This window comes from Sceloporus undulatus, chromosome 7 (assembly GCF_019175285.1).
Source record: "Sceloporus undulatus isolate JIND9_A2432 ecotype Alabama chromosome 7, SceUnd_v1.1, whole genome shotgun sequence".
NCBI lineage: Eukaryota > Metazoa > Chordata > Lepidosauria > Squamata > Phrynosomatidae > Sceloporus > Sceloporus undulatus.
Genome location: NC_056528.1, coordinates 40,958,366 through 40,984,170, shown reverse-complemented (window position 1 = coordinate 40,984,170; position 25,805 = coordinate 40,958,366). Strand labels below are relative to the sequence as shown.

At 40.3% G+C, this 25,805-nt stretch overlaps 1 protein-coding gene and 1 pseudogene across 2 annotated transcripts in view; one reads left to right on the top strand and one right to left on the bottom strand.

The window, feature by feature from the left end:
- Positions 1-25,805, bottom strand: part of PCDH11X (protocadherin 11 X-linked) — a 553,290-nt gene that overhangs the window by 30,802 nt on the left and 496,683 nt on the right. The window lies entirely within an intron of this gene.
- LOC121937430 lies at positions 5,662-5,771 on the top strand (annotated as a pseudogene).

The window sequence follows — 25,805 nt, the reverse complement described above, 5'->3', positions numbered from 1 at the left end:
TGCTTTAAGACCATTTAAGGGAGGGGTTTCCCTCCAGATTTAGTGAGGTCATTGGCTTACATCTGAGTTTATGATTGATCTGAGGGTACTTATTGGAGTTGCTTTGTTGACTTAGTATGTTTCTTTGCAGGCAAGTCAGAATGCATTTTCAAAATGGCCCTGTCAAGGCTCATTGTAACTGTTTCTTCTTTTGCTGAATCTCTGATAAATGGTTCATGGTTATATGCTGATTTTGTCAGAAACAGTATTCAGGGATGGACAATTCATCTCCTGGCAGCAAGGACATGAGGAGCAAGGATCTTTCCCATAAATACAATTCTGCAAAGATTTCACTTTTACCTGTTTGTGATTAAAAACTCTAAGCAATGTTCTCTCTATTGAGAATGATTGGACGGTAGACCACACAATGGAGGGGGATGGTGGAAAATCCAGCTAAACTAGTTAAAATAACTGATCTTGGCTTGAGAAACTGCAAGCTGAGTTTTTACCGACAAACTTCTATTTTTCTTTGGAGATTTTTTTTTTCCTTTACTTAAAAAAAAAAAGACTCTAAATTAAAACAGAATTGCTAATAGAGCCTTACTACACTAAGTACTATTGCTGGGGTTTGCTGCTATGTCTTCTGGAAGAGTGGTGGAAGCCCTTGTGTATTAAATGATAGATTACTATTTATAGCACAGTTTTAATTATAGCTTCCTGCTGCCAAGAAAATGAACTTTTCAAAGTCAAATCCTAGTACTGTTGTCTGTTTCAATACATTACTTGAAATTTGAGTGCATTCCTTTTTAATAGGTAAAAATAGTCGTCGTCATCATCATCATCATCATCATCATCATCATCATCATCATCATCATCATCATCATTTTTACTTGGATCAATTCTTCTGGCACAGCTAGCCAAATCAGCAGCAGTTTGGTGGTGAACAACATCTCACAGAGGATTATCACAATAATTGTGACTCCAATTGGCTCACAGTCCTGAAGTATTGTTAATGAAAAAGCTGGTGTTTAAGGATGCCTTGTGGTTTTGCGTAAATTAAAGCTAGCCTCTCCAAGTCTAGGGAAATAGAGATCAGAGAATAGAGCTGGATGTCCTGCTTCCTATATAGGAATGAAGGATGCGCAGGAGAATCAGGACTACTATATACTTGGTGAGAACCTTTCTCACTAAAGTAAACTGCAAGGGATCAGATTACATTATAGACACATTATAGGATCCAGCATTTCCACACCACACTTTGACATTGCAGATAATATATAACCCGAGTTGTCATTCAAAATCCATTTACTCTAGATTCTCCTATAATGTATGTCCATCAGGTAATAAGCAACACGGTTTGAATATTTTAGCCTTTGTCTCCAGAACACTGTATCACTTAGAATTATTGCTATATTTGACATGCCTACTGTTGGCCCTGTATCTTAGCACAAGAGTGATTATTTCTTAGAACTGTAGCTGCATTGAAGAGATATGGATGCATTGTCTCAGAACGGCTGCAAAACAAAATAACAAAACCTCTAGAAGCCATGGCTGTGATTATGGGCCATGTCAAAGATTCTATTACTTTCTTTAGAAATAAAAATACAGACATACATTTGGCATGAAACAAAGAAGTACTAGCCTTCAGTACAGAATGCTGGAGAAGGAAAAATGTACAAATCTACTGCAGAGCTGATGGGGAAAGAAGGAGGGGAAGATACAGATATTTCAAGGACACATTAATGACAATGGCTAGCTCTCCAAAAGTATTTGTGAATGAGATCTCTTTGTATTTTCTCCATTGTGATGTTAAGCAAGGTGACAGGAGATATTCTAGTGAAATCCAAGACATTCGGGTTGTAATTATATTTCTCTAGGTAAACATGGTAAAGCAATCAACTTCCACATTTGAAACTGAATTAGAAATGTGTAACATTTCTAATTCAGCCCTGAAACTAACATACTTTGGTATGACAAGAGATACTTTCTTTGCTGGAGGAGTCTACCAACATGTGTTAAAACCTAGCCAAGTTCTAACTGCAATATGGCCTGTGTCTAGTAAGAATACTAAGTAATATTTTCTGCCATCTCATGAAAATCTCAGGCACTGCAGCACCACCATAAAATCATGACATTTTGATCTTGCTGTAGTTCATAGAATCATAGAATCATAGAATTGGAAGAGACCGCAAGGGCCATCCAGTCCAACCCCATTCTGCCATGCAGGAAATCCAAATCAAAGCATCCCCGACAGATGGCCATCCAGCCTCTGCTTAAAGACCTCCAAGGAAGGAGACTCCACCACACTCCGAGGAAGAGTTTTCCACTGTCGAACATTGTTCCAGGTCCTGTTCTCTGGGGCAGCAGAAAACAAGCTTGCTCCCTCCTCAATATGACATCCCTTCAAATATTTAAACAGGGCTATCATATCACCTCTTAACCTTCTTTTCTCCAGGCTAAACATCCCCAGCGCCCTGAGTTGTTCCTCATAGGGCATGGATAGGCATTGAAATTTCCTTACCTTCCTGCTGTTCAATTTGAGAGAAATAAGCTCCTTTGCCTTAAAAAAAAAAAGGACAAAAGGTACTAATGTTCCTGCCATCCTCTAGCCATAAACATAGAGTAGGAAAGAGTGTGTTCATGAACAAAGAGAAGCTCTGAAGGTTCCCTCCACAAGGATGGAAACTTGTGTCAAATCCTGGATGAACTTTCTACTAATACACCTTCCCATTTTCTCTGTTTAAACATGGAGTGGACCTAGCTTGGGGGATGAATAGGACCTGGAAGACCATAGATTCACTCTCCAATGCTGCTCTTAATCACTTTCCCCAGCAGAGTAACCCTGGGCAATGTTTAATCTGTAGTGTTCAATCAGAGCTTAATGACCTGAACAGACTAGAAAGCTGGGCCAAAGGTAACAGAATGAAATTCAAACAGGGAGAAATGTAAGGTACTGCAACTGAGGGTGGAAAAACAAAATGCACAGATAGAGGCCTGGGGACAATCCCTGGCTGAATGACACTAAGTGTGAAAAGGATCTTGGAGTCCAAGTAGACCACAAGTTGAATATGAGTCAACAGTGGAGATGCGGTCAGCTAACAAGGCTAATGTGATTTTAGGCTGCATCAATAGAAGTCTAGTGTCTAGATCAAGGGAGGTAACAGTGCCACTCTATTCTGCTCTGGGTCAGGCCTCACCTGGATAATTGTGTTCCAGTTCTGGGCACCACAATTTAAAAAAAAAGAATGTTGAGAAACTGGAGCCATGTGTCCAAAGAGGGTGAAACAAAAATGTGGAGGGTCGTTGAGAGGGATTTCACGGATTAAAGAATTTTATTGATGAGTAATATTAATAATGGTAAAGAAGGAAAAATAACAATAAAGTCAGTTGTTTTCCATGGTTCTCTATTTTCTATCAGGGCTGGCAAGAGGCTTTCTTTTGTCTTGAAAGCAAAACAGTTGGTTTGGTTTCAGTATGAAGACGTTTTTCAGCTGCAGTGTCTATGTTTTGGCTGCATGAGTTTTTTGTAAAATGCACTTTCCCATAAATGCATCTGAGCCGAGAAGTAGCCTGAAGCCTACGAAGCTCAACCTTCTTTATTATTTCAGTTAGTCTCCCAGGTGCTAACAAGATGTCTCTACATTGGAATACAGTTGTTAGTCTTCCCTTCCACCCTTTTCCAATCCCTTTTCAGGTCTTCTCATCACACGCCGTTTGTGACCCCCTTGGCCGACAAAGGCCATCAGTGTGCACAGAAGATTCCTAGATTGTTGAAAGCCATCCAGCGCCCACCCACTTTCAAACCGCCTTTAACAACTCACAATGTGCCCCCTCTCCCTGTGTCATAATGCAACCTCAATGTGTTTTAAAAGTCGCAGAGCAAGAGCCATGCTCAGCCTTTGGACTTCAGAGCCATGGCTCAGCTGCCTTGGCTTCCTCAAAGGCAAGCTCTTGAGAGCAACTAGAAGAAATGCGCCTGAGCAATACCGATTCCTAAACCCTCCTAATGGTGTTATAGGAGGCAACACACCACCGGAACGAGACAAAACCATTGTGTAATAAGGAGAAATCTGATGACACAACGTTTTGGTAAGTGGGCATCCTTTTGTTTGCTGTGTGTGGTGGGCATCCTCTGTGTGGCATTGTCATTCCCGTTCTCCTCTGCCTACGGTGTGTCATGCATCTGATTTGGTGCCATTTCTTCTCTTGTACGTTTGCGTATGTGTGTCCATGTGAGAATGTCTTGCTGTGGCCTTTCTGACTGTTCTACGACCAACCTTGTCCCCTCCCTCTTTCGTCCTTTGAGCTGCTGTGCAAAGCAAATCTCTTCTCTTTTTTTTTCTTGTTTGTTTTGTCTCCCTTAACAGGGTTGTCTAAGATTGGTGGAGAAGAACAACAGCGATGCCAACCACCAATATTGATTCAGTTATTATAGGCCCAGTGCTAGAGGTACTCAGTGCCATCTGTGTTTGAAGCTCTAACCACCACCCCTTTAGAATACACAGGTTGACTCCACAGGAGAGGGAAAAATGCTCTAAGCAATTCTAGACTATAACTTCAGATCATAAGCAAGTGGTACAACTCAGAAACAGATGGTCCTGAGGACACCCTGAGGCAGGTAGACCTGACAAGGGGGTCCCGCTTTCTCCTTGGGAGAGTCCTGGTCCAGGCCCCTTGTTTGAGGGACTAATGTCCTCCACCCGCCTTTGAGTTGGCAGTGCGGCTGAGCTGGTTGCCTGAATTGGAGCCGAGAAGGAATTTTTTCCCCTGTTGATCCCCAAATTGGGCCGCAGAGGAGAAACAGGTTGTTTTTTGCCTTCTCTGCACTGCTTTCCCCTTGAATGCTGCACCTTTGGTTTGCCAACTCAAGAGGAGCTCAAAGGGGGTGTCTGGGGGGGCTCCTCCGTTAGAAGGGGTCCAGCCCAGGGAGAACTCAAGTTAGAGCAGGTCCTAGTTTTATAACAGATCAATAAAGTCTGTTGTTTGAAATGTATATATTTTTGTTGTGGTCTGTCCTTTGGTTGCCTTGTCATCCCGTCTTCCTTGGTTCTTGAAGTCCCTTCCCAGAGTCTGTTCTTAAGACTCCACTCTTTAAATTAGTAGAGTCTCAAGCTGCACTGAATGAATGGATGCCATCCATGATTTTTAGGCTGCAAGCCTATGCACAACTCCTGGATTCTGGAAGTAAATTCAATGGGTCAGGACTTGGCTGTTTAGCAAATATGGATTGAAATGGGTCAGCTCTAGTTGGGACTAAAGAATTGGATGGAGTCTGGTGTCTGACTTGTTTCTTTGTAGGCTTTTGCACTGCCAATGTGCTGTGTTGTTCATTGCAACCATACCTATGCCATGGAGCTTTTAGCTGCTATCGAAAACCAGGTGGGTGCGTTTTAATTTATTTGTGTAACCTGCCCCTTGCTAAATTACACAACCATTGTTCTACATGAATCAGTATTAGTAGTATAAAAAATGTCACAATCTTTTGTTGCATGGATTATTTTATCCATCTCCTGCATTACATTTATTTTTTGGTATTAAATTATAATGATGGGCATTGTAATTTTTCTTACCTTCCTGCTGTTATATTTGAGAGAAATAAGCTCCTTTGCTTAAAAAAGAAGAAAGGACAAAAGGTACTAATGTTCCTGCCATCCTAGCCATAAACATAGAGTAGGAAAGAGTGTGTTCATGAAAGAGAGAGAAGATCTGAAGGTTCCCTGCACAAGGATGGAAACTTGTGTCCTTACAAATCTTGGATGAACATCTACTATGCTCTTTCCCATTCTCTCTTTAACATGGAATGGGGCTAGCTGGGGATGATGGGACCGGAAGATCATAGATTGACTCTCCAGTACTGCGCTTCTATCCTTTCCATCAGAGTAAACCCTGGGCATGTTTATCTGTAGTGTTCCAATAGAGCTAATGACCTGAAGCACAAAAAGCTGGGCCAAAGCTAACAAATGAAATTCAACATGGAGAAATGTAAGATACTGCACTGAGGGTGGAAAACAAAATGCACAGATATAGGATGGATGGGGACACCTGACTGAATGAAACTACGTGTGAAAGGGATCTAGGAGTCCAAGTAGACCACAAATTGAACATGAGTCAACAGTGAGATACAGCATCTAAGAATGCCAGGTCTTCAGTGCAAAAACAGTTGGGTTGGTTTCAGTATGATACATTTCAGCTGCAGTGTCTATGTGTGCACTTTCAAATCAGTAAACACAACACTCCCATTCCCTCTGTTTTAAAAATTATTCTGTTTCAAAGGCCTGTCCTGAATGCCAAAATTTCAGCTCCGGAGTCCAGGGGGAAGCAAATGAGAAGACCCACTCTTTGCATCCTTGCCAAGCATACTTGCAATGTTGGCAGGGCTGAGACTGGGCTTCTCTTGGTCATCTCTGACCCTGGGCTCATACAGATCGATATGGTCATTTGGGATCTTGGATGCCTTCTCTGACCAGCAAAAGTGTTGCTTTTGGCTTCTGGTCATTAGCCTTGTGTACAGCCATTATCCGGGAATGAAACATGAACCCTGCAACTCTGTCCAAAAAGATTAGTCTGGCTTACTTGTTTTTTTTCTGGTTTTTTATTTCTTTATTTTAGGACTTATATCCCGCCTTTCTCCCACAGTGAAATCAAGGCGGGTTTTTGAGATGCCGGTATTGACTCTTAGTGGTGACAGCATTGTTTCCTAAGAGATTGCAAAACCGTCTGGTTAAAATGATCTGCTCTAGAATCGTCATAAGCGTATGCAAGGCCCATTGAAAATTGGTGGCACTTACTTCTTTGCAAATACTGTATGCTTGGAATACTGTTCAAAGACAAGTTGTTTGTTAGTTGTGGAATCCGAATGTAGGGAGATCTTATAGTCAATTGTCATGGAACAGAGAGGCGGGATATCAATGAAGTTTATTATTAATAGATATTATTATATAGCACCTTTGAGACTAACTGGAATAAAAAAGGTTGGCTGCATGAGTTTTTTGTAAATGCACTTTCCACTAAATGCAATCTGAGGAAGTAGACTGAAGCCTACAAAAGCTCAGGCGTGCCAACTTCTTATTTTCAATTAGGCTCCAAGGTGCTAGAAGATCTCTCTGCATTGGAATACAGTTGTTAGTCTTCTTCCCCCTCCTTCAGTGCCTTATTCAGGTCTTCTCTCAACATAACCTTTCTGACCCTTTTTTGCTGAGAGAAGGCCATCGTTTGCAAAAGAGATTCTAGATTGTTTGAAAAGCCATCAGCTTCCCACTTTTAACTGCCTCAACAACTCACAATGGCCTCTCTCCCCCGTGTCATAATGCAACCTCATGTGTTTAAAAGGCCTGCAGAGCAAGAGCCAAGCTCAGCCTTTGACTTCCCAGCCCACGGTCAGCTGCCTTTGGCTTCTCAAAGGGCGAGGCTCTTGAAGAGGCGACTAGAAAAATGCGCTGAGCAATGCCTATTCTTACCCTCCATCATGTTATAGGAGGCAACGCAAGAGTGAGACGAGACACCAAACATTGGAAGAAGGAAAGAAGGAGAAATCTGGACACAAAGTTCGGTAAGTGGGCACCTTTTGTAGCGTCTGTGGGCATCATCTGTGTGGCATTGTCATTCTCCCGCTCTTCTGCCAAGTGGTGCCTTGTTTGATTGTGCCATTCTCTTGTACGTTTGCGTTTATGTGTGTGTCTATGTGAGTTGTCTTGCGGTGGCTTCTGACTGTTTCTACACTACTTGTCCCTCTTTTATACTTGAGCTCGTTGGGGTAATGCATCTCTTTCTTTTTTTTCCTTACAGGTTCATTGTAAGACCGGTGGAGAAGAACAACAGCGATGCAACCATCCTGGTGTGGCATAAAGGCCCAGTGCTAGGAGGTACCAGTGCCATCTGTGTTTGGGCTGTACCCATTTAGAATACAGGCCTGACTCCATAGGAGAGAAAAAAATGCTCTAAGCAATTCTAGACTACAACTCTGGTCATAAAACAAGTGGTGCAACCCAGAAAACAGAGATGGTCTGATACACCTGAGGCAGGTAGACCTGACAAGGGGGTCCTTTGGATCCTGCCAGGCCTTGTTGAGGGACTACGTCTCACCCGCCCTTTGAGTTGGCAGTGCAGGTGAGCTGGTTGCCTGAATTGGAGCCGAGAAGGAATTTTCCCCTGTTGATCCCAAAATTGGCCCAGGGAGAAACAGGTTTTTTTGCCTTCTCTGCACTGCTTTTCCCCTTGAGATGCTGCACCTTGGTTTGCAACTCAAGAGGAGCTCAAAGGGGGGTATCTGGGGGGCTCCTCCTTAGAAGGGTCCAGCCCAGGGAAGACTCAAAGTTAGAGCAGATCTTATTTATGACAGATCAATAAATCCTGTTGTTGAAATGTATATATTTTGTTGTGTCTCTCCTTGGTTGCCTTGTCATCTGTCTCCTTGTTTCTGAAGTCCCTTTCCCAGTCTGTTCTTAAGACCCACTCTTAAATTAGTAGAGTCTCAAGCTGCACTGAAATGAATGGATGCATCCATTTTGACAAGACGGACGCGTAGCGTCCACACATCCCGTTGCGCTGGCGATGTCATGAGTGTGCCATTTGCGCACACGGGTCACAAGCACAACACACAAAAAGAACCACCCGCTTTTTGCAGGTTTCTTTTTCCACTGCTGGGAAGCCTCAGTTTGTCACCCTGGTTTCAGAAAGATCAGTCTCCATTATCATCAGCTTCATCTGAGGAGATTTTCCAAAATGAAAAACTAAAATGCATGGTAGAGAATGCACCTGTAACATGGGGTCCGACATAGTTGTTGAAAGGACAGCATCAAGCATTTGAGTGAGAGCTAGTAATACCACATTATAATATCACAAAAACAGATACTAGCATGGTGTAGTGGTTTGAGCATTGGATTATGAGCACTGGCACCACAAAATGGAGGAGATTCAAGAAAAATGTAGGCCATTACAAAATGGAAGCTAAAAATACTCAGATACATATAAATTCATGGTTCCTAGTCATGTTCAAATTGGAGGACATTTTGAAATGTTGAAATGTAGGACTTGCCCTGGAACAGGAGGACATCTGGTCACCCCATGCAAATCACAATTGACAGAATTGAATTTTGTGGACCAATGTTCCAGCTCAGTATGAATCAGCTTCCTATGGTCCTCTGATTTGGTCTCTAAAGGATACTCAAGCAAACAAATAAACCACCAGCCATCATAAATGCTTATGAGAGTCAACACCATACCTGAATGATTAATAGTGTGAATAAGTACATTTTTTTCTACAAGTTAATTAAAAAAAAAACACCTCAAAGACACAGAGGGTGGTAGATGTAATTAAGCTTACAGTCTAATTATTATTTTTATTCTTTATGCAAGTTTTCATCCATAAACACAACATCAGTTATATATCTGCTCAACTACATTAATATTGGCCCGGAACAGATGGGTCAAATGTGCCGTGCTGGCTCTGATTTTAGGGTTAGGGACCACACACCAACCACGCAGTCCCTAACTCTAGCATGATGCGGCAACGTAGTAATGGTAGCATCCTGTGTACACAAGCGCTGCCATTGCGATGTAAGCACCATGCAGCGTCTGCACGGCACTGCATATTGGTTACAGCGCAAGTGTGCCAGTGGCACACTCGCGATGTCACTCCAGCACCATAAAAAGAACCTGGAAATACTGGAAGGTTATTTCCAGGCTTGCAATGCAATTGCTAGTCCCTACCCCCCAATAAGCAGCATGGACCTGAACGCAAGCATGGTATAGTGGTTTGAGCATTGGGGTATGACTCTGGAGACAATGGTTTGAATCCCCAGTAGACCATGGAAATCCAATGGGTGATCTTGGGCAAATCACACTCTCTCAGCCTCAAAGGAAAACAAAGGCAAACCTCCTCTGAACAAATCTTGCCAAAGAAAACACTGTCTTAGTGATACCAGAAATCAGAAATGACTTGAAGACATATAAAATCAACAAATGCACACATTCCTAAAATACACAGAAACAAGCTTTATACACACAAAAATATTTATAACTGGAACAAAATGTGCACATGCACATGGATTCCTCTGTGGGGAAATATTGGCAATTACAGGGGTGGAACATCTTTCGTGATAAAGAAACAAGTACTTTGGCAAAACTGGAAATGACAAATCACAGTCACTAATTTCAGGTTTATCTAGGAAATTTGTAAGCATACAGAGAAGGAAACTGAGAGAGGTATGGAAACTAGAAAGTAATCACAGGAAAAGTAACAAGAACAGGACAATGGAAAGACGATCTGCATACTAAGCAGACAGTATCAGTCTCCTTACTGTCAACAGTATTTCAAAAATGAAAAAATTTCAAAGAAGAAGCAGAAGGGCCAGCAAATGCAATGTTGCTATGTGTTGTCTGCTTGTTCCTTTGCCACCTCTCCCTTAAATCCTTTGGATGAATTTTACAACAAGATTATAAGTTCTACTTAATGCTTACAAAAGTTACTTTTTGGACTTGAATTATCAGAATCCCCTGGGTTTGATGCCTGGGGATTCTAGGAGCAATAAAAAGGTCCCCTGCCCCCCTCACAAAGCTTTGATCCTAGATACTATATGTGACAAAATACTGAAATATTAAAATTGAGCATTTCCCCCTAAGAAAGAAGAATAGAGAAGAAAGGCTGGTTCATACCAGCAGTTCGATCAAACATCAAATTGAAATAATCAAACTACTAACTGCCCCCCCCCCCCATCCTTAAAACAAAACATTAGGTACATTGCATTTTGAAACTTGGTGGTAGAAACACACATCCACATCACTGGATTTTTGAGCTCCCTTTGCTGGTAAAAGTCACCCTGGAGTTGAGACCAAGCATGAAAGAGGTTCATACAGGACTTTGTTTTACAACCATCTGTGCAAAGTGGCCTAATGTAATGATCTGAATCAAATCCAGAGGAACAAAACCCTACTATCTGAAACACTGGGGTTATCCTTAGAGCCTGAAGCAGTGACCTTGCTTGACTTGCTTGAAACTGAAAGGTGCCAGAATCACAGTGTGCAACCTGAAAGCTAGAGGCAAAAAGAGATGGAGGGGAATGTCTGATACAGCTAGGATTTATACATTCTTCTTTAGAGTAGTGTTAGAAGGATGTACTGGTCCCTCGGAAGGAAACTTTTCTGGCTACTAATACTGGTAGAAAGATTTGAAGTTTCCCATGACCCCTACTTTTATTAACTGGTTGAAGAGTGATAATCACTTTTTAATATTTTTAGTTAATATTGAAAGCAAATTTAATTTATTTAGCACCAATTTGATGTGAAAAACTGAATATTGTTCAGTTCTCATTATAGTAAGAACTTACTAGACAAAGTAACTGTTAAATGGATCTGTAATTGGTTGACCGGCCGAACCCAAAGGGTGCTCAACAATGGCTCTTTTTCCTCCTGGAGGGAAATGACCAGTGGGGTCCCACATCAACATCTTTATCAATGACCTGAATGACAGAATTGGGAGCACACTTATCAAATTTGCAGATGACACCAAATTAGGAGGAATAGTTAATACTCCAGAGGACAGGACCAACATTCAAAATGATCTGAATAGACTAGAAAGCTGGGCCAAAGCTAACAAAATGAAATTCAACACAGAGAAATGTAAGGTACTGCACTTAGGGCAGAAAAATGAAATGCACAGATATAGGATGGGAGACACATTGCTGAATGAAAGTACATGTGAAAGAGATCTAGGAGTCCAAGTAGACCATAAGTTGAACATGAGTCAACAGTGTGATGCGGCAGCTAAAAAGGCTAATGCAATTCTAGGCTGCATCAATAAAAGTATAGTGTCTAGATCAAGAGAAGTAATAGTGCCACTGTATTCTGCTCTGGTCAGGCCCCACCTGGAATATTGTGTTCAGTTCTGGGCACCACAATTCAAAAAGGACATTGAGAAACTGGAGCGTGTCCAGAGGAGGGCGACTAAAATGGTGAAAGGTCTGGAAACCTTGCCCTATGAGGAACGACTCAGGGAGCTGGGGATGTTTAGCCTGGAGAAGAGAAGGTTAAGAGGTGATATGATAGCCCTGTTTAAATATTTGAAAGGATGTCATGTTGAAGAGGGAGCAAGCTTGTTTTCTGCTGCTCCAGAGAACAGGACCTGAAACAATGGATGCAAGCTACAGGAAAAGAGATTCCACCTCAACATTAGGAAGAACATCCCGACAGTAAGAGCTGTTCGACAGTGGAACAAAGTCCCTTGGAGAGTGTTGGAATCTCCTTCCTTGGAGGTCTTTAAGCAGAGGCTGGATGGCCATCTGTTGGGGATGCTTTGATTTGGATTTCCTGCATGGCAGGGGGTTGGACTGGATGGCCCTAGTGGTCTCTTTCAACTCTATGATTCTATGATTCTATGATAAACTGACACTTCCCAAATAAATATAGAAACCAATTATTCTTCACTATTAATACTTCTGATAATTTTGGGATGCAGTTAAAAATATATTAAAGGAAAATATTTGCCCAACAGTAGTAGAAAGTCTACACAAGCATATATTAGTGAAGGCAATGTCAAAAATGCTTACAAATGTTTATATTGTGTACAGAAATTTATACAATTTAGCAAATTATGGCAAATGCATGCTTTTTATTATTAAAATGCACAACATGCATATGAATTTTCTTGTGGAATTCAATCATATAAATTTTGTGGGTTTTTTAAAGCTATCAACTGAGGTGGAACTAGAAAGAATGGGAAGCAGAGAAACCAAAATTTACAGGGATCGCATCCCTAAACATAGAATTGACAGCCATTTTGTATTTATTTAGTACTGAAGAAAGCTGTAACTCGGATCTTTCTGCTCTGCTCTTAAAATTTTTGTGCAGTGAGGACTATAGTGAATTATAAATTTAAAAAATGAGAAAATTAACACTCACAATAGTTGTTCTCTTTTATTCAAATAAATGAAAATGACCAAAATGGATATTTGATTTTGCATCATTCCATTATTTCTGCTCATATTCAGAAAAGCTGGAAAAACTAAACACACATATAGAATCATATCATAGAGTTGGAAGAGACCGCAAGGAATATTGTATCCAGTTCTGGGCACCACAATTCAAAAAGGACATTGAAAAACTGGAGCGTGTCCAAAGGAGGGCGACGAAAATGGTGAAGGGTCTGGAAACCATGCCTGATGAGGAAAGACTCAGGGAGCTGGGGATGTTTAGCCTGGAGGAGAGAAGGTTAAGAGGTGATATGACAGCCCTGTTTAAATACTTGAAGGGATGTCATATTGAGGAGGGAGCAAGCTTGTTTTCTGCTGCTCCAGAGAACAGGACCCAGAACAATGGATGCAAGCTACAGGAAAAGGGATTCCACCTCAACATTAGGAGGACCTTCCTGACATAAAGGCTGTTTATGTCAGTGGAACACACTTCCTCAATGGACGATGGTGGCGTCTCCTTCCTTAGAGGTCTTTAAACAGAGGCTGGAAGGCCATCTGTTGGGGATGCTTTGATTTAGATTTCCTGCATGGCAGGGTGTTGGACTGGATGCCCTTTTTGGTCTCTTCTGATACTATGATTCTATGAAAGTAAATAAAGTTTGGCTACCAGTCCTGAAGAACACCAAAACCAGGACTCATCAAATGCAAATGAGAAACCACTCAGGATCAGAGGCCTTCCCAGCAAACAATGATCACCAATTAACAGACACTAATCCTCTTTGCATATCCTCCTACCCTGAGGAGGCCATCAATAACAGAACAATACACAGATTAATATGGGAATCACTTCTCCTTGCCCAGGATCACACAGTCTATATATACCCACTCTCTTCCAGGTCAGCATTCTCTAAAGATGCCAGCCACAGATGCTGGTGAAACGTCAGGAAGAAACTCTTCTAGAACATGGCCACATAGCCCCAAAAACCCACAAAAAAACTATGTGAGCTAATTGCCCCCAACAAACTGGGTACATATTTTAGCAACCTATGAAAGGATGCAAGGCTGAGTGGACCCTGGAGTCCTGCCTGGGATCGAACTCACAACCTTGTGGCTATGAATGTCTGCAGTACCAGCATTTAAACACTAGCCACTGTGATCCACCCGATATGCTCAGGTCCTTGGCAGGCATTTACTCCAGTCAGCCAGGACTAGGTTGCCAGCTGTCAGCCAGAGGACTTTTTATTCAACTTCCCCAAGACTTTGGAACAACCTTCCAGAAGAGATTTGACAGCTGAATATGCTGTCTGAATTTAAAACAGCATTGAAGACTAATCTCTTCTGGAAGGCCTATAGATAATTTTTAAAACTGTAAATTTTAAATGTTGTTTAAATATGTACAAGTCTTGTTTATTTTTTTTTAGATTGATGTATGTTTTGTCTGAAGTTGTGTTTTAACTGACACATATTTGTTGGTCTCTTTTGGTTCCCTGCCTTGATCGATGGGGAGAGATGGCTAAGAAATAATAATAACAATAATAATAATAATAATAATAATAATTTGAAATGATGATAATGATGATTATTATTTCAAAGACATATCAGAGATCTTCCTAGAACAAAGTTCAGTCATATAATTTCATTTATCCAGAATGAGACAACTATGGGTCATTTCTGAAGCATTAGCGGTATTATACTTCCACCAATTAGCTGATTTAGATAAGCCTGAAATTATACTTTTAAAAATCCAGATAAAAATTAAACAGACACTTAACCTTTTGTACTTCAACTATCTTTAAGTTGTCCACATTGTCCAAAAGTAAAACACACACACTCACATTCATTTCTTCACAAAACATCCATGTCTCAGTGTCTATTAAATCTTCCCTGGCTGTAAGATTTTGATGATTAAAAAACAATGCAAAATCATTATCCCACACTAACAAAAGAGATCGGCATCTCGCTTTCAAAAGTCCCTGGAGGGCTTCTGGAAAGTACTCTCAGTTATGTGAGGCAAAGCAGATCCTTAGAGCTTCATTTTAGCATAATAAATTTAATTACTGGAAACTACAATAGGATTTGGATTAACTATTGAGCTTTGTTGATTGTATCATTGTTCAGAAATATTTAGATCTGTGCATTTGTATCTAAAATTCCAATTCTCTTTATTTCTACTTGGAAGTAAGACTCAACGAGTGCAATTGTACTTACTGTGAAGTTTTCTGCAGCCCAGTATAATATGACTCTCATTTCTGCAGGGATACATTCCCAGACTTACCACAGATAATGAAAATTGCAGATAACAGTGTAACCTATATTTCAGGTGGAAGTTGACCACAGAGTTGCACTGGAGGATCTCCAGATGCCTAGACATGGGCAAATGAAACCACGGGTACCAGTCCCACATATATGTGGGTTGTTCTGTGTTGTATTTTTCTACTAGAATGATCACAAGGCTCAGGGCTTGGAAAGCACATCCAATGCTACCCAGTTCATGCAGCCAACAAGGGAATAGTTATGACATTTTCCAGTGCAACAAACTAGAATGTACAATTGTGGTGCAAAGAAAACAAAGCGAACAATTTCTTTTGGCAAATATCACCCAGTTTTTCTTGCGAGTAAACTAATGAAGATTTAAATCTTTTCTCTCTGCACAAGAAAACAAGTGTGTCAGCAAGAACCCTTGGATGTGAAAGATGCAGCATACATTGCTGATAGCATCTTAATTTTTCCAACTCCCTCTTCCGATATTTTAAAGGAATCATCTCCAACGTAGGTTGTGTTGGGACTCACAGCAAGACATGATTTGGAAACAGGTCGAAGCCTAGGATCATGGAAAGTTAACAGGCTTTTGTTCAGAAACTCCATACTTTGGAGAATTGTGACTGAAGGAGTTTTGCCTCTAAGTCAGAACAAACGGGGGAGATGATACAATAATAAATGCAGACAGCACAATAGATGTCCTCCTGACACCTATTTTAAATGCCATCTAACACTTGAGGCAGATTATTCTCAAGACAGTATGCTAATTCATATCATAAACCTAAACTACAGGAGGATTAATGATGGCATAAGCAATGCGCATACCACATGTTATAGAAATGTCAGCAAAAGGCATAGCACCTGCTTGCCTTACTGCATAAATGCTCAGCTTATGAATAATATGATTTTATATAGATGCCAAGCATATAAGAACATGACAGGCTAAACTAAATAACAAGCTTTGCTTTTATTTAATACTATGTTGGATTTACTATGAAAAATAAATATCCCATAAGGGAAAAAAAAAAAGGTGGTGATTTAATTTCATTTTAGGACAAGCAAAAATACTTTTTATTTTTATTAATTGCCCCAGTTTGTTTGTAGAAATAATTAGCAATTTTATTGCCACATCAATTATTTGACATTTTATGTAGTCTTCTATGAGAAAGACATATAAAGCGTGCACAGCTGTTAGCACTGGCTGAATTCTACAATGCAGAAGCTCTTAGTCACTGCTATGGCAATTTCAGTCTACTCCCAAACACAATGGTTGTGTAGGTACAAATTGTTGTTGTTGTTGTTGTTGTTGCTTGATTATGGGGAAAAGTTGGCAAAATAAATTAAAGGATGACAGGAACTCTTTCTATGGAATCTGAACTGTACAAATATCATTAAATTAATTCAGTTGTCAAAGATCTAATCTATATGCCTGTAGTAGAGGATAGAAAGGAGACTATGTTATAAATGATGCTGTAAAAGGAGACACACTGGCCCTAATGGAGCCAAAAAAAAAAAAAATAGCTTGCAAAAACAATAATTAAAATAGTACAAGTGATGGATTTAATTTCCTTTATCTAAGGGAAAAGACAATTAACAATGGATATTCTGTTGCCCTCAAACACTATCCAGAATAGAGACTAGTCAAGAAATCAGTGGAAGATGACTTGTTGGAAAGGCAGCCTTGAAAGAACTAGATAAGATCCTCAAGTGTTAAAGGTGTATCATTACGTACCGAATCGACAGTGGAATGCACTCCCTCGGAGGGTGAAAGAGTCTCCTTCCTTGGACGTCTTTAAACAGTGGCTGGATGGCCATCTGTCAGGGATGCTTTGATTTGGATTTCCTGCATGGCAGAAGGGGGTTGGACTGGATGGCCCTTGTGGTCTCTTCCAACTCTACGATTCTATGATTCTATGATTCTATGAAAGCCAGAATCACCCAGGCCATAGTATTCCTGATTTCTGTGTATGAATCTGAAAGCTGAGCAGTGAAGAAAGCTGCAAGGAAGAAAATCAACTCATTTGAAATGTGGTGTTGGAGAAGAATTTTACAGATACTGTGGGCTACTGTGGGTTTCAGGAAGCCTTCTGATGAAGCTTTTCCTCCCTGAACTCTCACTAGAAGGAAAACAGACTAAACCAAGACTATTTTACTATGAATATATCATGAGATGACATGACTTACTCTATGATTCTGCAAGATGGACAGCGAAGAAAGCTGACGGGAAGAAAGTCGATTCATTTGAAATGTGATGCTGGAGAAGAATTCTACAGATACCTTGAGCTACTAAAAAGAAAAATTAATAGATCTTAGAGAAAACCAATCACTAGGAGAAAGATGACTAAACCGAGACTGCTATATTGTGGACATATCATGAAATGATTCATTTAAAAAAGTGGTAATACTTCGTAAAGTGGAAGGCAGTAGGAAAAGAGGGAGGCAAGATTATAGATGGCTTTATTGAAAGGGCTTTGAATTTTCAAGATCTGATCAAAGCTGTTGATGACAGAGTGACTTGGAGGTCTCTCATTCATGGGGTCACCATAAGTCAAAGTCGAGGGCAGCTAACAAAAATGTACCAGAAATGGTGGGGAAAATAAAAGAAAAGGGACATTCCTTGATATTCAGTGCCTCTGATGGCCTATCCCCAGGTGAATTAGACATCTTTAGATGCAAATTTAACATGAGTTTTCCCTGTTGTGCTTTCTGCCTGTTCTGAATTCTAGTTTGCTGTTTAATTAATTGGTGCCACTCTCTATCTTTTTCAATTGACGATGGGAAGCCCAGGAAGACAGAGGAGGTCTGGGAGGTCTCGCATTTATAGGGGTACCATAAATTCAAAGTTGTTTTGATGTCAAATAACAACAGCCTTGTTGCCCTCAATTGCTATCAAAAATATTCTGTTAGAGAAGAATGTGGCCATAGCTGATCACACAGATGAATCCTTTTTAGGGGGGGAAAGTGAACACCAGCAAGAAATCTACTGTTCCCATCATGGAACTTTCTAGAAATTACCAGCAGTACAAATAACTTTCAACATACTCTTTTCCACACATACTTCTCTTTACATGATGTCTTTAACGTCTGTTGAAAAAAAGAGGATTAGTTTAAAGACTCTTCCTGATGAAAGCCTGCTTAGAGGGGTATAATTTTATCACTCAATAAAATTTCTAAGTGTGGAAATATGTATTGTTCAGAGACTGTCTTCTCTCATACATAAAATGTCCCATGTGCTGATGAGCCTTGAATTTGTTTTTCTTAAACTCCAGACTCCTTTATTATGAACTAACCCTTAGAACAGTTTTCCCTCTGTTCAGGCAGAAAAATACTTGTTCTGAAGGTCAAAACATGCTGTAAAGTCAGAATGAAAAACAATACATCCTGAAGCATGAAGTACCATAATAATGTCTGGCTTCGTTTGCATGGTGAGCAATATTAATTTTAATAACATTCCTCCACAGGTGCAAAACTATGCAGTCCCTCTTGATGTATAATTCAAACCACCCTACAATGTCTCCTGCTGATTGCAAAGCTAATAAGCACCAGCTCGACTCTACTTTAACAGATTGCTGAGCATTTTAGCCATGAAAAATTATAAAGACCAAATCAGAGTTCCATCTCCAACTAAAGGGAAGGTTCATGCAAGTCTCCATTTGAGAAACAAACCATACACACCAAATAGCAGTCATGTAGGCAGTGCCTCTCTAATTCACCCCTAAACAGAAGATAAAAGATATCTGCAAGGGAGACTCATGGGATCATGAGACTCATGGAATCCAGTGATGGAAGGGAGAAACTCTCCTACCACTGGGGTTGCTAAATAATGGTAAGGAAGAAGAGGTTTATATTGATCCTCTGGTGTTATTCTTTCTCTCCTTCTCATCAATACTCTCAATGCTGTCTATTGTTCCAGGAAGCCTTCTGATGAATCTTTCCCTCCCTGGCAATTCCTCCATTTCTCCCAGGCTTCTCTCCAGTGCACATAGAAACCACAAGGCATCCTTATTAGCAGTAGTGTCACATATGAAAAGTGTCACATATGAAGTGAGGTTGAGAAAAAGGAATGTGGCAGCATCTTTCGGACTGTTTCTTTTTTAATTTTAGCATGAGTTTTTGTGGATATAAAGCCACTTCTTCAGTTGCTGTATATATGTGATACTAAAGCCTCGGTTTAGAATGCATATTTATACAGTTGTAGGAATGGGATAGAATGTAATAAAACCCAAATGCAAATCAGGCCTTTGCCAATAACTTTCAAGGTCTGGATGAGATGATAGAGGTCTTTTCAGAGCTTTACAGTGGTCAGTCAGTGTTGATACGCAAAAGCAATAAATCTACTGACCAAAAGTCTATTTCTCTATGTTCATAAGTCTCTCTGAGAAGACTCCTTTTGTTATATGTACAGCAGCAAGGACACTTGTATGAGGCCACTGTCTTTGTTCATATGTCTCCTAATGGATACAGATACTTATTTGAAAACTGTCTCATATAAGTGGACAAAGGTCCAAAACAGACTACAGAAACAATCCAGTTTGAGACTGTTTTAACTGCCCTGGCTCAATCCTAGGGGATTCTGGGAACTGTCATTTTGTGAGACATTTAGCCTTCTCTGTCAGAGAGCTCTGGTGCCACAATAAACTACAATTCCCAGGATTCCCTAGCACTGAGCCAGGGCAGTTAAAGCAGTCTCAAACTGGATTATTTCTACAGTGTGTTTTGGACCACACTCAGTTTTTAAGAAATGTCTGTCTACTTATCTTCTCATCTATCCAAGCCGGGGGAGATGGTTGCCTTATCCAAAAGATCTGGGGTTCATCAAAGGCAAACAAATTTGTTGTTCAAAAACTCATCCTGATTATAAAGTTAAAAATCTCATCCTGATTGTAATGGAATTTGCGGATTTTGATAAATTCTGATTTTAAGGACACAGAAATGAAATTCTTACCCATCCCCTAATCAGAAAACTCTTTTTCTTTTAAAGTTTCATCCACCATGATTACCTGACCAAGAGGCTTTAGCCAAATTAAGATTCTCCTTGTAAATGTTTCAAAGCATTCACTCTGTTGTGTAACTAAGTGAAATAGGAAGAGGAATCATAAAAGCATCCTATAAGCTTCCCTTCATTTCTCCATTTAAATCCATATGCTACTCAGAAGAGATTTTATATTAATTCTGTTTAAAATGAGTTATGCAATGATTACCTGAAGGAGCATTAAAGGAAATATGCAAGATAATTCCATCAAGGCTTCTTCTTTAAAAAAAAAAACACCTGCATTTTGTCAGTCTATTCAGATGGTTAAGAATCTGCCACATGCTACTGATTCAAGTACTTCAAAGAAAAGCAGGTATGTATTACATTTTTCTACTCTCCTTAGCAGTGTCTAGTGATATCGAAGAATTGTTCCTCATCCCTCCTTTCAACAGCAGCTCATAGCATGGTGACATCACAACTTGCCTTTTGTAATATTTGACCACCTTCTTTACTCCAAATGGTCTTGTACTACAGCTCTAATCCTTGCTGACCACAGGGTTACCATAGCTTAAAACAATTGTAGGAACATGGGTGAAGGGAATCTGCACTAGACATTGCAGGAGAGAAGAGAGAAGGTTAAGAAGTTTAACAGCATGTCATATATTTTGTCATGGCTGATAAAAAAATTAGGAGGAAGGGCAGCATTCATAGAAATATATTAAATATATTAAACAAGGAGAGTAAATACACAAAGAAACTTGAAGAATGAGGAAATAGAAGTAGGAATAAGATTTAAACTTAATAATGTGTTTTGATGTCCTATCCAATGGAAGCCATATACAAATTGTGACTGCTGGCATATAAAGATTGCAGTTGATTTCTTTTCCATAAGCAAATGGGAGAAAATTCTGCTGTGCAATTGCACTTTCCACATGCTCTCCCATTATTTGAAACAAGTAAGTTTATTGCACCAGTACCTGTAACGTTCCCATCGAGTCCTGGAAATGTTCCTTGGAGAAATGACATGGGAATGGATGTTACTGCATTTGATAATTTATAACGTGATGGTAAAGGTATGAGAACACATTTTATCGCATTGCATGTACTGTTTTATTGGTACTATAGCCAAGATCATTCCCAAGCAGTCCTTATTTTGTGCATGTGTACTGTTGTAGTGAGGATTTTAGTACAGTGGAAGTAAGTTACATTATCAATCTATGATCTTATCACTTCATGGGTTGGACACCCCTCCTGGCTTGCTGGAGCCGCCCATAAAGAGAGACAGGCAGGTAGAGGAAGGCAGTACGGAGCCAAAGGGAAGGACTCACAGCTGCAGAAGAGGAGGAGGAGGAGGAGGAGGAGAGCTGGCCAGGAGACACCTCTGGTTTTTTTGGGGAACCTTGCCTGCCCCGCTTTTGGAGGGCGCTGGTCCAAGGCACTGAGGTCGGAGGGAGAGAAGGGCTGTGACTCAGAAAGCTTGGAAAGCAGGAGGCTGGCACACAGGCAGAGGCATCCCTCCTGCTACACACACACACACACGGAGGCATCCTTGCCTGACACACATACAAACACACATCCCTGTCTTACACACACACCCCTTCCTCTCTCTCTCTCTCTCTCTCTCTCTCTCTCACACACACACACACACAGGAATGTCTTCTTTATTTATGCATGTATTTATTTCATTCATTCCTGCCCAGAGCACCATGGGACCATGCTGACCACATGTCTTGGTCCTAATGCCAGCCCCTGCCATGGTCCCAAATGGACTGCAGGAAGGACCAGAAAAGATCTACTCCTTTTGGGGCTGGGTTTGGGCCACCTCAGGTGGCCTGGGAACAACCTTGGTGCCACTTCTGCACAGATTGGGGCCATGCATCATCTAAACACACCCAAGCCGCATGGAAGATGGCTTTTTGCACTCATCTGATTTCAACATTAACTAAGGATATAGGGTGGTAGTTAGCACAGTAAGTATGGTCCTTATCAGGTATAGGTTTTAGGGTAATAGAGCAATTATTTAATGAAGAAAGGGAGGTGGATTGTAAGATATGTTTGTAAAGTTTGAACAGTCTTGGTGCTAACAGAAAAAGCTTTGTACCATTTGTCATATTTGCTATAACATTGGGCGGCTGTAGACAATCTCATTTTTAAAGGCTGTAACAGATTCATCCCAGAGGACCTGAGTGCACAAGGTGGATTATATGGGAGAAGGTGGTCTCGAAGATAGGTTGGATTCAAGCCATTTGGGGCTTTATAGGTGATAAACAACACCTTGTACTGGGCCTGGAAACTAATGAACACCTAATGAAGTGATCTTAAGATCAGTGTTATGTGGTCTCTTCTAGGTGTACCGGAGACCAATCTGGCTGCCATATTCTGTATTAGTTGCAATTTCTGGGTCAAGCACAAGTGTAGCCCCATGTAGAGTGCATTACAGAAATCCAGACGGGAGGTTACCAGAGCATGTATCACAGTCTCAAGGTCCTAAACTTCCAGGAAAGGGCACACTGGCATATCAGCCGGAGTTGATAACAGGTACTCCTGACCATAGCATTTACCTGATTCGACATCTGGAACGATGGATCCAGGATCACCCCCAGACTACAAACACAGTCCTTGGAGGAAAGTGTGACCCCATCCAGGACTGGAGGTTGTATCCCAATGCCTGCTATGATGGGGAAGGTCAACATAAGAAAAGCAAGTCACCCCATCTTGTTGATGAATTTCATTAGCAAAGCTATAGCTATCTACATACATTTTAAAGAAACTGTAGGTTTACATCTGTAGGTGATGGAGATGAAATATTGCTTTCATCTTGGATAGCTGAAATACCATTGTGTTGCTGTTGATGCTTAAGATAATGAGCCAGAACCTTATTGGGAAATTCCTCATTTCCCCAATATGCTTGTCGTAGACATGTCAAAGCAATGAACTGAACAATTGTTGTGAGAGAATATTATTTGATTCATATTTAACTATTTTGGATTTTTGATAAAATTATTCCAATGCAGAAATAGCAAACTGAGATACAAGAGCTTTCAACTGCTTGTTCTATGATTCCCTTTTTGTTTTAAAATCTTTTTTATAAGAAGAATAAGAAATGATTCTGTCATGAAAATAGGTTTTACACACTTCCCATTCAATAGCATATGAACTCTCAATGCCTTAATTCATTTTAAATGTCAGATCTGCTGACATTTGAGCCTTAAACTGTTCATCACTGAGATGAGTGACATTAAAATGCCAGAGACTAGAGGGTTTAGCAGAATTTAAAAATGCAATTCTAAACAAATTAGAGTATCATTTGATATTATTAAGAATTAACGTCTGCATGTACTTATATTAATAACAAAACAAGATCATATTTTCAAAAATCTAATCTGAAATAATTATGGTGAACAGAACAGATAAAAGTATGTACTCCATCTCCTAAGGTTACAGTTCCCCGTGCATCCATTAAACCATATTCACTCATATATACCTGTAAAGTAGCTCTCACCACAGATTGTTTCCTTGGCAGTGGTGTTTCCTATTTTTTTAAGAATCCAAAATTTCTTTAAAATGACTAACAACAATCAATTAATCATATTCTATATCACCACAATTTAAAAAGTATGTCGAGAAACTGGAGCGTGTCCAAAGGAAGGCAACTAAAATGGTGAAGGATCTGGAAACCATGCCCTATGATGAAAGACTCAGGGAACTGGTGATGTTTAGCCTGGAGAAGAGAAGATTAAGAGGTGATATGATAGCCCTGTTTAAATATTTGAAGGGATGTCATATTGAGCAGGGAGCTGACTTGTTTTCTGCTGCTCCAGAGAACAGGATCCGGAGCAATGGATGCAAGCTATAGGAAAAGGGATTTCACCTCAACATTAGGAGGAACTTCCTGACAGTAAGGGCTGTTCAACAGTGGAACACACTCCTTCCTCGGAGTGGAGTGGAGTCTCCTTCCTTGGAGGTCTTTAAGCAGAGACTAGATGGTCATCAGTTGGGTATGGTTTGATTGAGAGTTCCTGCATGGCAGGGAGTTGCACTGGATGGCCCTCGTGGTGTCTTCCAACTCTATGATTCTTTGAACAATGAAAAGTTATTTCATCTTTGGTAACTCTTTACTAGGTAGGATTTATCAAAACCAGGCAGGAAACTGATAATATTTGATTGGTTGTACTCTAAATTGGATATAACTGATCAGCCAGCTGTTATTTCTTTAGCTCCCCAGAAGGCCTTTGATAAAATTTATTAGCTATTTATTTTTATAGTATTAGCTAACTCTGCATTTCTCAAAATATTTTTGAAATGGATAACTATTTTATATTCACTGCCAAGAACATGGGTTATGATCATTTCCCCTCCTCATTCTTTTAATCACTGAAATGGAGTACACTTCAGGGGTTTCTACTGTCTCCTTGAATATTCAATTTATGTTTTGAACCCTTAATATGTGCTAATAGACAAAATTCTATTGGTTCAAACTTTTAAAATATTATTTTTGCAGAAGCTTTTTTGTTATTCTTTTCAAAACCTCAGCAATGGATCTCTGTTTTCATGCAGATGATTAATAATTTTGGTAAAATATCTGGGTATTCAGTTAACTGGTCTAAGTTAGAAATACTGACAGTGGTTTCCACAATTTCACATCTGTCAGCTGCCTTGGGTTCTGGGAGAAAGGTGGCATAGAAATAAAATAAATATGTAAACCCACTTAAAACACACTGCTTTCCATATGCAAAATAGTTGTGTGAACTAAATAACAGTGACTAGGAAGTTAAATGTCTATTGTGGGAGTCATGATGTTATAACAGCTGATGGAGAAAACAATAGTACAGTTCTGCTTTCTCTTTGTTTCACCTCCCCGGTGATCTAGAAGGGATGATGGGGCTGTTGCTACTTACATGAACTCTCCCTTAAAACAACCATCTATTGTATTGTTCATATGAACTTGAACTGCAGAAGATTGACAGGTCAGAAACATTTCAGGCCCTGAGATTTCCATGCCAAAATATGAGACTTCAGGATAGCCCTTAGACTTCGGGGTAGCCCTTATTAAAGCCAGGGGGTGCTCTGGTGTTTTCATTAAACATTATAATATTAAGTATCACCCACAGTTGCTTATGACCTCTCATTAAAACAAACAGTACTTGTGCTTCTAGTGTCTGTTGCGCGGTCGCTCTCTTAGAATCATAGAGTTGGAAGAAACCACAAGGGCCATCCAGTCCAACTCCCTGCCATGCAGGAACTCTCTATCAAAGGATCCCCAACAGATGGCCATCCAGCCTCTGTTTAAAGATCTTGCTTTCTCCTGAGTCTAGTGGCTGTGACCCTTTGACTGCTTTAGGTTCTTCTCCACCCTTCCTAGATGGTACCAGCTAGCACAGCATACAGCAGCCCGAGATAGCACACGCATACATACACACACGTTCACAAAAGCAAAGAACCTTGTTCACTTGTACCCACTGCTCTCAGTCTAGGTGCCTCACACATATGCTCTGCTTTCCTTTCCTCATCTGATGCTCATTGCCTAGCATGTCCACATGAACTTAATTTATCTAGTCCTCCTCCCTCCATAACTGTCATCTTCCGGCCTGCGAGGGAGTTGACAAGGCAGGCCCAGTTCCATCAGGGCTAGCCTGGAAGAAATGACTCCTCCCGCCATAACTGTCATCTTCCGGCCTATGAGGGAGTTA